Here is a 15596-nt window from a genome sequence, read left to right as displayed (position 1 = left end):
TACCTTTATTGTCTGACTTAGGTCCTCTCATTTTCCTCTTACAGCATTTAGTTTACTTTCATCCTAGCACTGATTTCAATGTATGATTACCTGTATATGATTTTGGATTTATGGATTGATGGTTTGGATTCCTTTCTGAGTTATAAGCTCTATAAGACAGGACCTTTGTTGATTTCATTTAGTAATAGGTCCATTGCCTGATGCATAGTAGACACACAATAGTATTTGCTGACGGAATGAAAGCATGAAGAATAATATCTAAATGGAATTGTAGGAAGAACTCCACAGAGAAGTGTGATTGTTTGAATCTCATCTATTGAGCTCTAACAAGAAGCCTAGATAGAGAATTGTTTGGTTTGAAGGATTAAATACAGGGAAGTAAGAATTTTCCACTTTAATGTGGACATTAAACATCTGTGACTAATATCGAGCCAGTCCTCATAGAAGAAGCTCTTTGTCAGCCAAATACTGAAGAGGCTCTGAAAATAACTGCAGATCAAAACTCCTGCGATGGTTTGAATGTGTCTCCCAAGAAAGCATGTGTTGGAAACCTAATCCCCAGTGCAACGGTATTGGAAGGTGAAACCTAATGGGAAGTGTTAGGTTACAAAGGCTCCACCCTCATGAATGGACTTCAATCTCCTGCTCTTTCATGTTCTATTGACCTCTTAATTTCTTCCATGAAATGACAGAGCAAAGACACCCTCACTAGATGAAGCCTCTTGATCTTGGACTTCCTAACTTCCAGACCTAAGAGCCAAATAGATTTCTTTTCTTTGTAAATTATCTGATCTCGAGTATTCTTTTATTAGCAGCAAGAAGTGGATTAAGACAGCTCCCAAGAGAACACCATCATTAAGCTGTTGGCAGATGTCTACTAGGATTACTAGTTTCTTTTAAAATGCCTTGGTTTTGCCTGTGATTTATTCAATAACACAGGATTCTGAGCTTTGCATCACTTTATTGTGTAACAGCAGGCTAGAACTTTTGATATTGTTGAAAGCCTTGGGAAGAAACCAAGATAAATTCCATTTTGAATTGTCTTCTCTTTCTCATGCAGTAGAAATTGAATAGAAGAAAGGATCCCTGAAAAGTGAAAAAGTATATTATTTTCTTTGGCCTGACAACTTTTATGGGTGGGAAGAAGTTGGGTACTGTTCTTCTGTTAACATGAGGAGAGAAGGACTTTGTGAAAACCTCCCCTTGCCTTAGTTGATTAAAGCTCCTTATTTAATCTCATGGGAATAAGAGCAGTAAGGCCATTCACAGACAACCATAGAGAGTCAACTCTCCCTGGCACACTTTTCCTATTTACAGTCAAGAGCTTGTAGGTAGAGTCAGCTACCAATTTAGGAAGATTTAACTTTTAGTATTTTGCCCAAGTTTTATTTTTTAATGGTGCAGTTTTCACAGTACTATTTAAAAAAGAAAGAAAATAAAAGATGAAAAACAAAACTTGTACAAGATCTCTCCATGATTATAATTTGTGTAACCTTATCTGGGTCTGTGTATCTGCACTATATTGCTTAACCAAAAGGGCTTGCCTGCGTGCTTGCTTTTGGTGGCTGTGAGGAAAGGGTGAAATATTTGGAAGACTGATTCATACTTTGTAGTAAGTTTTAGGGTGGTGAAAACCGGTCTTCCAATCCAATGGCAGTTTGGATGATGAAAAAGGGTCAAATTTTGGAAAACTCAGTGGTGTTACAGGAAGAAAGAATGAGCAGAGAATGGATGGAGAAGTGACTCTGGAGGTATAGACACACTTCAGCCCATTGAGCTCTATTATTTATTGAACCTTCTCTTTGGTTCATTAAACCAAACCGAAGCTATTGAACATCATAGCTTTTGTGTTTTCTCTTGAGAGCTTCTGCAAAATGAGAGCCTGAAGATTCTAAAAGGTGCCAATTCATAGGAAATAGGAGATAATGGCAATAAGAAAACTGGACAATCGCTAGTCCTGTTTTTCAAATGATCAGAATACATTTTATCTAGTTCTCATTTTTTCATATATTTCTGTTGTCCTAATTAAGGTTTATTATGAACACCAGGAGTTGAGGATCATTGTATTTTTCTCTAGTTGGTGAGACTTTTATAATTGCTAAATTATAACCAACTAGGAATGATTAGAGGACTATCTTGTTTTCAACAGCATTTTTCATTCCAGTTACTAATTTTGACTCTCCTTTTCTCCACAATACTGTGTGGAAGACAAAGTTAGGGTCAATACTAAATGCAGACTATATGATCCTATACTCAAGTAGCCAAAATTTAGTTCTAAGTTCCTCAGCATTCAGGGCAATGATGTTATTGGTATTAAAAGACGCCTAGTTCTAAATATTAAAGTGAGTTGCTTCAAAGAAGTATAACCGTCTTCGGGACCTGGAGTAGTGTCTGCTATGGGTTTTTACACAAAGAAGACATTCTATAATAGAGAGATATATACCTGCAATACCTTCTCTACAATACACCCAGCAGTGAATTTTGTATGCTAAATCTTATATAATCCTTCAATAAAAAAGTTTGACTACCTCAAGCTAAAGTCTGATTGAATATTGGTAAATACATGAAGGAACAAGGAAAGTGGAAAGAAAGAATACTTTACATTGATTGAACAACAAAAATGTAGAATACCTGGGGAAGTATGTCATATCTCAGAAATATTATGAACTAGTACTAGAAAGAAAAGGTAATTCTCTCCTATTTTACCAGGAGACTTTAAAAATTATTATTATTTTGTTTTATGGGGTCTTGCTCTGTTGCCAGGCTGGAATGCAGTGGCGCAATCTTGGCTCATCACAACCTCTGCTTCCCAGGTTCAAGTGATTCTGCTGCTTCAGTCCCCGAGTAGCTGGGACTACACGTGCACGCCACCACACCTAGCTAATTTTTGTATTTTTAGTAGAGATGGGGTTTCACCATGTTGGCCAGAATGGTCTTAATCTCTTGACCTCGTGATCCGCCTGCCTCGGCCTCACAAAGTGTTGGGATTACAAGCGTGAGCCATCACGCCCGGCCTAGAAGATGTTTAGATAGAAACTTGGACTACATTTTTAGACTTTTTTTGTTGGTGAAATTGGGCAATATTGACTCCTCCTTGTCTGAGAAACTAATTAAAATATAAGTGTTTTGTATTGTACAATTAGTTTATAATTGGCTTAATTAAGCAAACAAATAGAAACATCACTAGAAGGACCATTTTCTTATTTCAGAGGCAATGCATTCCAAAACACAACACACATGGCCACAAAGAATTACTAATTGATGGTGCTGAATATTTTATTTTTAGATTACAATCAAAAGAATTTGACTTACAACTTAAACAAGAGACAGTTCATAAAAGGAAAGAATTTTTCCCCTGAGTAGTTTTGGTAAAGGACAGAATTCTCATTAGGAATAAAACACAGCTGAAGATCCATCCGTTTTCTCTTTTATAATGGAAACATGGGATTTAGTCCCCATAAATCCTACATATCCCTTAAAAATCATGAAAACGAGATGGCCATATTAAGTTTATAGAAGTCAGTTAGGTAAAGGTCTTTGTGGAATCTCTGCCAAAAGGTACTAGACTGGAAGGAGGTATTTATACTCTATCTTAACTTGGATTGTGACACACCATTTAAGGTATTATTAAGTTTTTATTGGCGGAGTCAAAGTACATTGAACCAAAAATAAAATGTTCACATTTAGTTCATATTACATATTTTCTATATCCCTTAAACATCATAACATATCACTGATTTTCGATCTTGCCAATTATGGCAAAACAAATATGAGTGGAGAAGCTTAGATTTTGGTTCTCTCAAAGTAATCACATAGTCAGGTAACCCAGATATATCTAAATTCTCTTCTGAACTTCAGCCTGTTTTCTGTGATGTTTCTAAGGCAACTGTACATCTAAGGTATAATACGAATAGAAATCAAAATATAATTCATTCAAAATTTTTCATCAAATATCAACAAGCATGCCAGGCACTGTCCTAAGGTGCTAGGGATATTGCAGTGAACAAAAGAGACAGAAATGCTTTGTTGTCGAGCTTACATTCTAGTAAGCAAATAAATAAAATGTGGAACAGGTTAGATTCATTTAAAAAATAATCCAGAGTACTTCTTAATGTCTCAAAGCAGACATATGTGTCAGAGCTGGCCTAGAGCATCTGACGTAGGCTCAACTCACATGAAGAAGCTCTCCTTTTATCTTTTAATTTATTTACTTATGTATTTATTTTTAAGTTTTAGATTTGTAGGCACATGTGTTTGTTTACTACATGGGTATATCGCATACTGGTGGGGATCTGGCTCCTAGTATACTCATTACCCAAATAGTGAACATTGCACCCCACAGGCAATTTTGCAACCCTTGCTCCTCCTTTACCCTCCCTGCTTTTGAAACTCCTGGTGTCTATTGTTTCCATCTTTATGTCCATGTGTACCTATTGCTTTGTTCCCACTTACAAGTAAGAACATGTGGCATTTGATTTTCTGTTTCTGAGTCATTTCACTAGGATAATGATCTTAGCTCCACCCATGTTTCTGCAAAGGATATGATTTCGTTCTTTTGTACAGCTGCATAGTATTCTATGGTAATTCTCTCCTATTTTACTAGAAGACTTTTTTTTTGATGTATATAGTATATATAGTATTCCACTATAGTATATATAAAGTAAATATGTATAATACCATATAAAGTATTACTTTATAAAGTACTATAGAAAGTAATACTATATAAAATATATAGTATTCCACTGTATATTTTTTTCATCCAGTTAACTGTTAATGTTATCCTTATCTTTACTGTACCCCCAGTTGGCCACAGTGGTGCCAGTGGTGAGTGTGCCCTACCCACAACACAGGTGAGAGAAAAAGTAGAGAGAAGTCTTATGGCAGTGATTTTGCCCACTACTAAACATGATCATATAATGCCATAACTCAACATTTGTAACTTCTTCTTGAGATAGAGCCAGTGTGTTGGAGAGGTGGAGACACTCTCAGAGTTAGAAGTAATGTGGAAAAAGGAAACTTCCCCCTGTCCATCACCTGCTGCACAAGAAATCATGCGTTACCATTGCCAGGAAAATACTTACTATCCATGTAATACAAACAAATTCTTCCGATTTGGACTGCACTCCTCCATTGACACAGAACCAGTAAGTATACTCCGGTGGTGTTCATTGGCTTCATTTTCTGGAAATGTCACAAAACCTAAATATGGATGCCTGTAGCCCAGGATACATAGCTTGGCTATGATCTGCATCAAGAGAATCCCCCTTCAATGCACTCTCACAGCTGTGATGCTTCTTTTTAATTTTTATAGTTAATTTATTTTGCTTAAATATGGAGTAATGAGGATAACGTTTCCTTCCCCCCTGTAAGATTATAGTACTACAGTCAGGTAAAAATTTCTTGGTATACATGGTAATTATCTGAGGAGTATATAATTTCTTGTAAATTGGCTGCTGCTACTGCACTAATTCAGAAGGCACTAACTCATTCACAAACAGGATCATTAGAAGCCAAGCCAAATCTACCTGGAACAGTACACCAAAGCTGCTTCAGGACTCCTCTCTCTCTCTCTCTCTCTCTCTCTCTGTCTCATTAATTCCATTTTCAGGCGGCTGGAGCAGGTGGGGCACTTTATCTTCTCATCTCATTAATCACTTGTGGGTTGCTGAGGAGAGCTCTATTATTGCCTGGTCAAAAGACAGCATAATCCATAACATCTTCTAGCAGCAGCACAGCCAGCTGTGGGGCCAAGGTGTTACTATGTAATCAGGCTGAAGTAATTTATGCAAACTAACATGATACATCTGCAAAGGAAACCTGCTTGCTCAACCAGGAGCGAGATGATTGCTTTAACCCCCACCTGCAGGATTGGCCCCCTGCAGCATCGTCATGTGATCAAAACTGGCTTTTACTCTCCTGACATTTCTGCTCTGTATCTTCTCTTCTTCCTACCTCATTCCACACTCCAGTGTCCCAGGATCCTTCCAGAACTCTGCTCTACCTTGCCTCTATCTCACTAACTGCTCTCAGATTTCTGATCCAGACACTGTTTTCTAAAAAAATGCATCGCCCCTTCCACATTTTTTTTTTACTGTGACTAAATTTTTAGTTAAAACGTAGCAATTTGAAGGTGAAATTCTGTTAGTGTTACTTGACACTCCTGAAATTCTATATAGGCTGCTGCTTTTCAACTATTTTATCACTCAAATTTTTCATGAACCACACAAAAATCTACATATGTTGACTGTTAACTAATATATTTTATCATTAAAAAATCACAGCCATAACATAACTGCTAAAGTGATTATTTGATGACGGAGTTGATGTAATTCTAGCCAAAAGTGAAGGACTCTGACACTTTACTAACTTTTCAGGGGGAAATAGAAGATACACACTAGCTCTTTCTGAGATACTTAAAATAGGTTAGGGATCCCCATTACTTGGTTTTCAGAATAGATGGTAACTTGTAGGTAAGGTGGCCCAGGCTTCACGCTCCCTGAGGAACCCAAGATATAGCTCTAGCAACAAAAAGCATTATTTTGGAAAGTTGGACAGATGATGCTTTATGCTATTATTAAAGGAATGGTAACTGAGGTATTTAGTAAAGAGACTCAAAAGTATTAAGCCTTACTCTTCAGAAGAAGGTTTGCAAAGCCTGATATTTAAAGACTTTAGGGACATTTTTTGTTCAGTTTTGTTTTTGTTGACAATTAGATTATAGCAGTCAAGTAGCTAGATGCCAGATGATAGAGCAGGTTCCAGGACTATATACTTTTAAGGTATTATTTAATTCTTTAATAACATTTAAATATGATTATCACTTGGTTAGAATGTCGGAAGAAATAACTCCGGTAAACATTGGCTGGAATTATTAGTAATTCTGTAGTTCCTCTTTTTAAAGCTGTGCTATAGTAAATTTGTTTTAAAACCTGCATCTAGCCTGAGGTCTGGGGCATGGCTTCCCACCGAAATTTACTGTATGTGCTGTGCTTAACCTTTGGTGTGTCATAGACTTGTGTGGCAGCTTGGTGAAGGGAAGGGATCCCCTAACACAACTGTGATTTATTGCTTGTCACAGGGATAATTGAAGAAAATGATACGTGTTAGAGGTTAGTAAAAATAAAAATGAAAATTTTTCCCCATCTAAGAATTTGGCCCCTCTGCATTCTCAGATTAAGAACCCCTGCAAGTGTTTTATTTTTGTGAGTTGTTGGAGTACAGTCAAGATTTGGTATTGGTTAAGTTTCACGTAACAAGATAATGCAGAGGATTTTTTCAACTATTAAATCAACCCACAATTTTATAACCAGAAATGCATATTGAAGCAGAGCTCTGATGCTTTCTCTGCCTTTGAAGTCTTGATTCTCACTCTATGCTGACTTGTTCCGCATCCACCTGAAGTGCATTTCTTTACCCTTTCTACAGTGAATGTATGACTATTGTCCTACTCTATAGTGTTCTCTTTGCTTAAAAGAAACAAACGAAAAGCACCAAACAAATGAAAGAATCTCGTCTTGATCTTCTGATTTCCCTGTATGTCGACATTTGATGGCCTCAGGACTTCTATCATGGCTCTATCTACCATGAATGGCCCATCTCCAACCCCCATAAAGGAATTTGAACAAATGAGAAGAACCAGTTTCTCACATTAATTAGGCTAACTAGAAGTTTCATGAGAATTTAACATAGTACTTTGCCTTTTGCTCTGACTTCTGTTTGGCAGACAAATAGACTTACAATACCATGTGTATGAGTCTGTTTTTATGCTGCTGATAAAGACACACCTGAGACTAGGTAATTTATAAAGAAAAAGAGGTTTAATGGACTCACAGTTCCATGTGGCTGGGGAAACCTCACAATCATGGTGGAAGGTGAAAAGCATGTCTTACGTGGCAGCAGATGACCAAATGAGAGCCAAGCGAAAGGAGTTTCCCCTTATAAAACCATTAGAACTTGTGGGACTTATTTACTACCACGAGAACAGTATGGGGGAAAGCACCTCCATGATTCAATTATCTCCACCTGGTCCCTTCCAGGACACATGGGGATTATGGGAACTGCAAGAAGAGATTTGGGTAGGGACACGGCTAAACCATATCACCATGTTTTTGTATTTTGGGAATGCGATAGAAACCTGTTAATGCAGCGCAGACCACCAGTCTCATTCACATTTTTGTGATGATTCCTTCTAACTAGGATACAGCAACAAACCAAAGTCTAGCACCCTGAAGTGATCTGGCTCCATGTCATATTTGGTTGCCAGATAATATACGAGTCAGTTTGTTAACTTGCAAGAGAGCAGACTTCTCACCTTCCTGGATGAATCAAAATTTGCTTCCTTAAACATATTCTGCAAGTTTCTCTAAGTCTTACAAAATCTTACTGAGCAGAATGCACAAGCTAGTTGATTACATTGAGTTTATGACTAACATGGCTTAGGTGATAGAACTTGTGATCAAGAACAGTTTGTCATACACTTTGCAATTGGGTGACTTCTTCTGTTACCTAGATGCACAGTGAACAAATCCATAGTATAAATGTCATATTACACTCCAGCTTATCTGTCAATCTTTTCAAAAAAGTTTAATTTGAGATTTCTGTGGGTTCATAGTAGGTACATATATTTATGGGATGCATGAGATATTTTGATATAAGCATGCAAGGTAAAATAAGCACATCCTAGAGAATGGGGTACCTATCCTCTCAAGTATTTGTCCTTTGTATTACAAACAATCCAGTTACACATTTCAGTTATTTAAAAATGTACAATTAAGTTATTATTGACTATAGTCCCCTCTTGTGCTATCAAACAGTAGATCTTATTCATTCTTTCTATCTTTTTGTGTCCATTAAGTATCCCCATCTCCTCCCTGCCAAGACCCCCACTGGTTATCAAATTCTGGGAAGGTGGTAGAAGGTAACCACCCTTCTACTCTTTATGTCCATGAGTTCAATTGTTTTGATTTTTAGATACCACAAATAAGTGAGAACATGTAATGTTTGTCTTTCTGTGCCTGGATTATTTAGCTTAACATAATGACCTCCAGTTCCATCCATGTTACAAATAATATGATCTCATTCTTTTTTATGACTGAATAGTACTCCATTGTGTATATGTACCACATTTTCTTTATCCATTCATCTGATGATGGATGCTGAGGTTGCTTCCAAATCTTAGCTATTGTGAGCAGTGCTGCAACAAACATGGGAATGTAGATATCTATTTGATACGTTGAATTTAGGTATATGCCCAGCAGTGCGATTGCTGGATCATATGGTAGCTCCATTTTTAGTTTTTTGAGGAAGCTGAAAACTGTTTTTCATAGCAGTTGTATTAAATTACATTCCCACCAACAGCGTACAAGTGTTTTCTCTTCTCCATATCCTCACCAACATTTGTAATTGCCTATCTTTTGGATATCTGTTGATACTGCATAAAAATGATAGATGAAAGCCTATGGAGGAAGGGGGTACAATGAACCTAGAAACTGTGCCATGGAAACTTTGCTTGAGGGAATTGGGGTATTTATCTTGGAAGAAAGAAGACCATGAAAGTAACATTTAAGAATCAGAATTAACAGTCTTAAATGAGTTGCAATGTATTTTCTATTGTTCTAGAGGGCAGAACCACTAAAAAAGAAAGAAAGGCATATTTTAGTTTAATCATTTCACAATGTAAACACATATAGAAACATTACATCATACCCCATAAATAATACAAGGATTATTTATCAATTAATAATAAAATTTTTTGGTAGGCTGAGGCAGGAGAATGGCGTGAACCCGGGAGGCAAAGCTTGCAGTGAGCTGAGATCTTGCCACTGCACTCCAGCCTGGGTGACAGAACAAGATTCTATCTAAAAAAAAAAAAAAAAAAATTTAAATTACAAAAAATTAAATGATGTAAATCCACAAGTAAACAAATTATATTAAAAATGAAGGTAAAAATGTTAAAAAAGAAAGATTTCTATTAATTATATTTTTAAGAAATAAACAAGCACAAACAGAAGGCAATGACTTCTTGATTCTTTGAAGTCTTTGTGGGGGGAATGGGAGGGGTGGAAGAGATAGTGAAGGTGAGCTTCTGTCTGAATGATGGTGAAATGAGGGTGTGTGTGGGGGACAGTGGAGACTTTCCAAGGGCTCTTTCAACTCCGTGATTTAGGGTTCTGTGATTTAAGAGGGGTTGCCAGAATGAAGCTCTCACTCTGCAGAAGGTAGTTTAATGATCTACATTAACATTTTAGTCCATTATTCGTATTTCTGGCATATGTTTATTTTCTTAAGTACCCCTTTCTGGGGGCCACAGCTGTGGCTGCCATTAACATAGAATGGCATTTTATCTCTGCAAGTCTAGGAACAGAAGGACATATTAAATATTTTTACCATTTTTATCCAGGATAAAAGCATCTCCTCCAAATCCTAGCTCATGGGATCAAAGGTTCATATTTTTTTCTTTTTTCTTTTTATGCCACAAGACAATCTAGATGTTTTCTAGAAACTGTGAATGTTAGTCCCATTAAAATGTACACATTTATTAGCCCACAATTTTTGCATACAATTCTAGGGGCATGATGCAACCCCTGAAGCCCGTCAACATTAGAGCTCTTTGGACTGTTTTTATTTCAATGCAGAAAAATGAATCTTAGGAAGAAACCATAGTGATGCCCTGTTTTCTGGTTTCTCATTTGCTGCTTGTGGTTCTTTCCACTCTACAGTGTGGCAGGGATCTCAGACAGCGATCTAGACCATTCCCGTGCTCCTTCTTTAGCATGACTTACCTGGACATCCCACATGACTCCCAGAATACTACATTGGCAAAACTGCCAAAGATGATTTTATAATTTATAGCATTTTATTAGCCTTAGAAAATTGTTTTGGTTTGTTTGCATGTTTTGCTTTGTATTTAGCTAAGCAATGTTTTAAGTTGTCTCGTAAAGCATAACCGTCTTCCTTCAAAAGCAAACCTCTAGATCAAGTGCAAGTAGCTTACCCAGAAAGTGCAAGAAATGCTGGTAGAGAAGAGGGAAGACATGAAGGAAAGAAAGTGAATAGAATTTGTGGGATGTTTGAACACCAACCCACATCAGTCATTGTTTGAAGGCTGCTGGAGGTGGGTATCCTTCTTGCCTCCTGAGCATGTAGCAAAGAGGGCTTCAGCATCTGGAGAAAGCTCTTCTGGAAAAGAAATTCAGGAGGAATTCAGGAACTGGTATTGGGGAGTTGGAAGACTGGTATCCACTGAACTGGTGGGACTGTGTGGATATAGATGCATTACCTACAGAATCTGCTGCAAGAGTTTTCTTATGGTGTGCTTGAGGTTTCTTTCAATATATATTGCAGCAAACCTAATAATATGTAGAATGAGACAACAAGTTTGTTAATCTTATTTAAAAATGCTTTTTTTTTTTTTTTGGATTCCTACTTTCCTAAAAGTATCTACTATTGTGAGTAGAACTATGTTGTTGCATTTTCTTAGTGGAGGTAAATTGGTTTAAAGGCACCACAATTCCCTTTCGATCATAGGTTCAACTTACATCAAATGTTTTTCCATAGTTCCTGCGTTTAGGAAACATAATGGCTATGAGCTTTATGTCCCTTTAGTCTTTTGATATAACCTGGTAAGAGAGTGCTTGTGTTCCCAGGCAGAGCGTGCATTAGAATGAAGTTTTGAATTCATTAAGCAACTGCAATATTTTACAGATTTAAACGCTAGGAGCATCTCCCAGGTGTATGTAAGTGAACCTCTCAATTAATCCAAATGGATATATATTTTTTATTCCTCAGAGATGCCTTGTATCACCTGTGAAAGTAATAAAATTACCTAAGTTAGTGCTACAGGACATCCCTGGATTTCATTGTCAAGTGGGATCTACACATTATTAGATCATCCTCCCTGTGTCCACAGTTAGTACAGACTCCCATATGCCCATAGTCTTCATTCTCCTAATATATCCAATCTTTATCACCTGCCCCTCTTTTTTAGCAGATGATGATTTTCTCTCCTATCAAGGAGAAACCACAGGAAGTGAACTCTAGTTTCTTGCCACCAAGCCTATAGTAATCTGTACACTCATGCTTCCTCATTTCCCCTTCTCTCTCCTCTGAAGATATTATTTCCACCTCTGTTCAGGATATCCCCCTCAGAAACAGGCTCCTTGAAAGACTTGTTTTACACTTGCTGACTATGGTAGGCAGGATAATTGTCCCCTAAAGATATCTGTGTCCTAATCCCCAAAATGGGTAATATGTTATTTTACATTAAGGTTGTAGATGAAATTGAGATTGCAAATCAGCTGACTTTAAGATAAGGTGATTATCCTGTGTTATCCAGGTGGTCCAATGTAATCACCAGGGTTTCTTAAACTCAGAAGAGGAAGAAAAGTCAGAGTCAGAGTGAGGTGACGTGACCAAGACTCCACAACTACTGCTGGTTTTGATGACAGAAGAGCACTGTGAGCCAAGGAATGCAGGCAATTTCAAGAAGCTGGAGAAGGTAAGAAAATGATTCTCCCTTAGAGCTTCCAGAAAGAAACACAGCTTTACAAACACCCTGACTTTAGCCCGGGTAGACTCCTCACCAACTTCTGACCTCCAGAACTGTAAGATGATAAATATGTGTTGTATTAAGTCACTGTTCGTGGCAATTTGTTAGAGCAGCAACATAAGCATTGAATTTACTGTTTTACTTCCTATTAATTCTACAATCTGTGAAATAAAACTTTTACTTTTAACAGTTTTATTAGTCAAGCTTCTCCAGAGAAACAGAACCAGTAGGATCGATCGATCTATCTATCTATCTATCTATCTATCTATCTATCTATCTATCTATCTATCTATCTATCATCTCTCTCTCTAATATATGTATCTACATATATAAAGAGATTTATTACAAGGAATTGAATCACATAATTATGGAGGTTGATAAGTCCTAAGATCTGCAATCTGATAAGCCAGAAAATCCAATGGTGTAGTTCCAGTTCCAGTTCAAAAGTCTGAGAATCAGGAGAGCCAATGTCGTGGTTCCATTCCGAAAGCCAGGAGGCTCCAGACCCTGGAAGAGCCAACATCTCAGTTCACATCTGAAGGAAGGGGGAAAATGACCACTGACATCCCAGCTCAAGGCAGTCAGGAAAAATGAATTTTCTTTTATTCAGCCTTTTTGTTTTATTTAGACTTCTAGCAGATTAGATGAAGCCCGTCCGCATTAGGAAAGTCAATCTGATTTAATCAGTCTACCAATTCAAATGTTAGTCTCATCAGAAACACCCTCACAGACACACCCATAATGTCTGAACAAATATCTGGGCACCCTGTGGCCCAGCCAAGTTGACACATAAAATTAACCATCACAAAAATCAACTACAATTTGTCTCATCAAGGCCACCCACCCACGTTTATTTTGTGGCCAAACCCTGTGGACACTTTTCAGTCCTTATCCTACCTGACTAGTCATTAGCATATAACATGCTTGCTCTTGATAAGCTTCTCTAATCTCGTTGATAAGTATAATTCCCATCCTAAACACTATATCCCAGCATATAAACCTACTTTAAGTCTTTGTTATATGTTTTCTTTCTCTCGTCCCAGAAACTTTGCATCTACTGCTTGCTGTGCTTGAAGCTTTCTCTGCAGCCCCAATCCCTGTTCAGTGATCCTTTTACCTGTATAAATCTCACCCATCCTTCATTTTGCTAAAATGAAATCTCCTTGAGGGGAATTATCTTGGGTCTTATAATTATATTCCCAACACCTAGCACAGTCACTGATGCAAAGTTGTTAAACAAATGGGAGAAAACCAGTAAACATATTTTACTCCGGGGAAAAGTAGAATAAAAATTAATGAGCTTAGTCTGGGCACAGTGGTTCACACCTGTAATCCCAGCACTTTGGGAGGCAGAGGCAGGTTGCTCACTTGAGGTCAAGCGTTTGAGACCAGCCTGGCCAACATGGTGAAACCCCGTCTATACTAAAATACAAAAATTAGCCAGGCATGGTGGCACACACCTGTAATCTCAGCTACTTGGGAGGCTGAGTCAGGAGAAGAGCTTTAACCCAGGAGGCAGATGTTACAGTGAGCTGAGATGGTGCCACTGCACTCCAGCCTGGGTGACAGAGTAAGAATCTGTCTCAAAGAAAAAAAAAAAAAAAAGAAAAAATTATGAGCTTATAGCTAACCATTTCAGGTAAAGAACAGCATAAAAACATTATAAACAATTCTATGAATTTCTTTTGGTTTTAAGGATAAGCAGATTATTGAGCATATTCAGTAATGTTATTAGAAGAAAAACAGGAGACACCCTATTTTTAAAAATCCAAAACCGAAGACATTCAAGAAAAAAAGAGAAAACACTCCATTATCTTAACAACTTTATTGAGATATAGTTCATTTACTATTCTAGTGACTCATTTAAGGTGTTGCTTTTAGTATATTCACAGATATATTCACCAATCACCACAGCCAATTTTAGATTTTTTATCACTTTGAAAAGAAACCGTATCTATCACTCCTCATCTCCCATCCCTGCCAGCCTTAAACAACCACTAATCTACTTTTTGTATCTATAGATTTCCCTATTTGGACTTTCTAAGGACTTTCTAATCTACTTTCTGTATCTATAGATTTCCCTATTTTGGACTTTCATATGAATGAATCATATAATAAGTGGTCTTTTGTGGCTATCTTCTTTCACTTATATATATATATTTTTAAGGTTGATTAAAGTTCTAGCATGTAACAGTACTTCAGTCTTTATTATGGCCAATTAATATTCTATCGTATGAACATTTCATTTATCCTTTCATCAGATAATGGGTATTTGGATTGGTTTTTGCCTGTTGGTGCGATATCTGAGAACTCTTTGCCAAATTCAAAGTCATGAACATTTACTCTTGTATTTTCCTTTAAGAATTCTATAGCTTTAGCTCTTTTGGTTAGGTGTTTGGTACATTTTGAGATAATTTTAGTAATGGTATGAGTTAAAAATCCAACTTCAGTCTTTTGCATGTGGTTATCTAATTATTTCAGAACCATTTGTTGAAATTAATAGATGGAAGGGTTTATTTCTGGACTCAACTCTATTCCATTGGTCTGTATGTCTATTCTTTTGCCAGTATCACACTATCTTGATTATCATTGCTTTAGACTAAATTTTGAAACTGGAAAGTGTGAGTGTTCTTACTTTGTTCTCCTTTTCCAGATTGTTTTTGGATTTGGGGTCCCTCACAATTCCGTGTGAATTTTTGAATAAGCTTGCCAATTTCTGTGAGTCAACTGAAATTCAGATATGATTATATCTAATTTATAGATCAATCTGGGGAGTATTGACATCCTAACACTGTCAGCTCTTCCCATGCATGACCATGGAATGATTTTCCATTTATTTATATCTTCTTTAATTTATTTTATTTTAACAATATTTTGTAGTTTTCAGAGTATAAGTTCTGTATGTATTTTGTTAACTTTATTTTTAAGTATTTCATCAATTTTGATGCTATGGTCAGTGAAACTTTCTTTTCATGCTCAGAAATTTTTACTGTAAGTAAAAATTACAATAGAAATATAATTGATGGCTACATTTTCATCTTGTATCCTG

General features: G+C 36.9%; 1 long non-coding RNA gene across 1 annotated transcript in view; it reads left to right on the top strand.

Moving 5' to 3' along the window:
• Positions 1 to 15596, top strand: part of LOC112608349 — an 86130-nt gene that overhangs the window by 32229 nt on the left and 38305 nt on the right. The window contains exon 2 of the long non-coding RNA XR_003115980.1: positions 12335 to 12496. This is a non-coding gene — a long non-coding RNA (uncharacterized LOC112608349). The remainder of the gene's footprint in view (positions 1 to 12334; positions 12497 to 15596) is intronic.

The sequence above is a fragment of the Theropithecus gelada genome, chromosome 15 (assembly GCF_003255815.1).
Source record: "Theropithecus gelada isolate Dixy chromosome 15, Tgel_1.0, whole genome shotgun sequence".
Lineage (NCBI taxonomy): Eukaryota > Metazoa > Chordata > Mammalia > Primates > Cercopithecidae > Theropithecus > Theropithecus gelada.
Note: the sequence above shows the minus strand (reverse complement) of the source record. Positions and strands in the feature narration are given on the sequence as shown.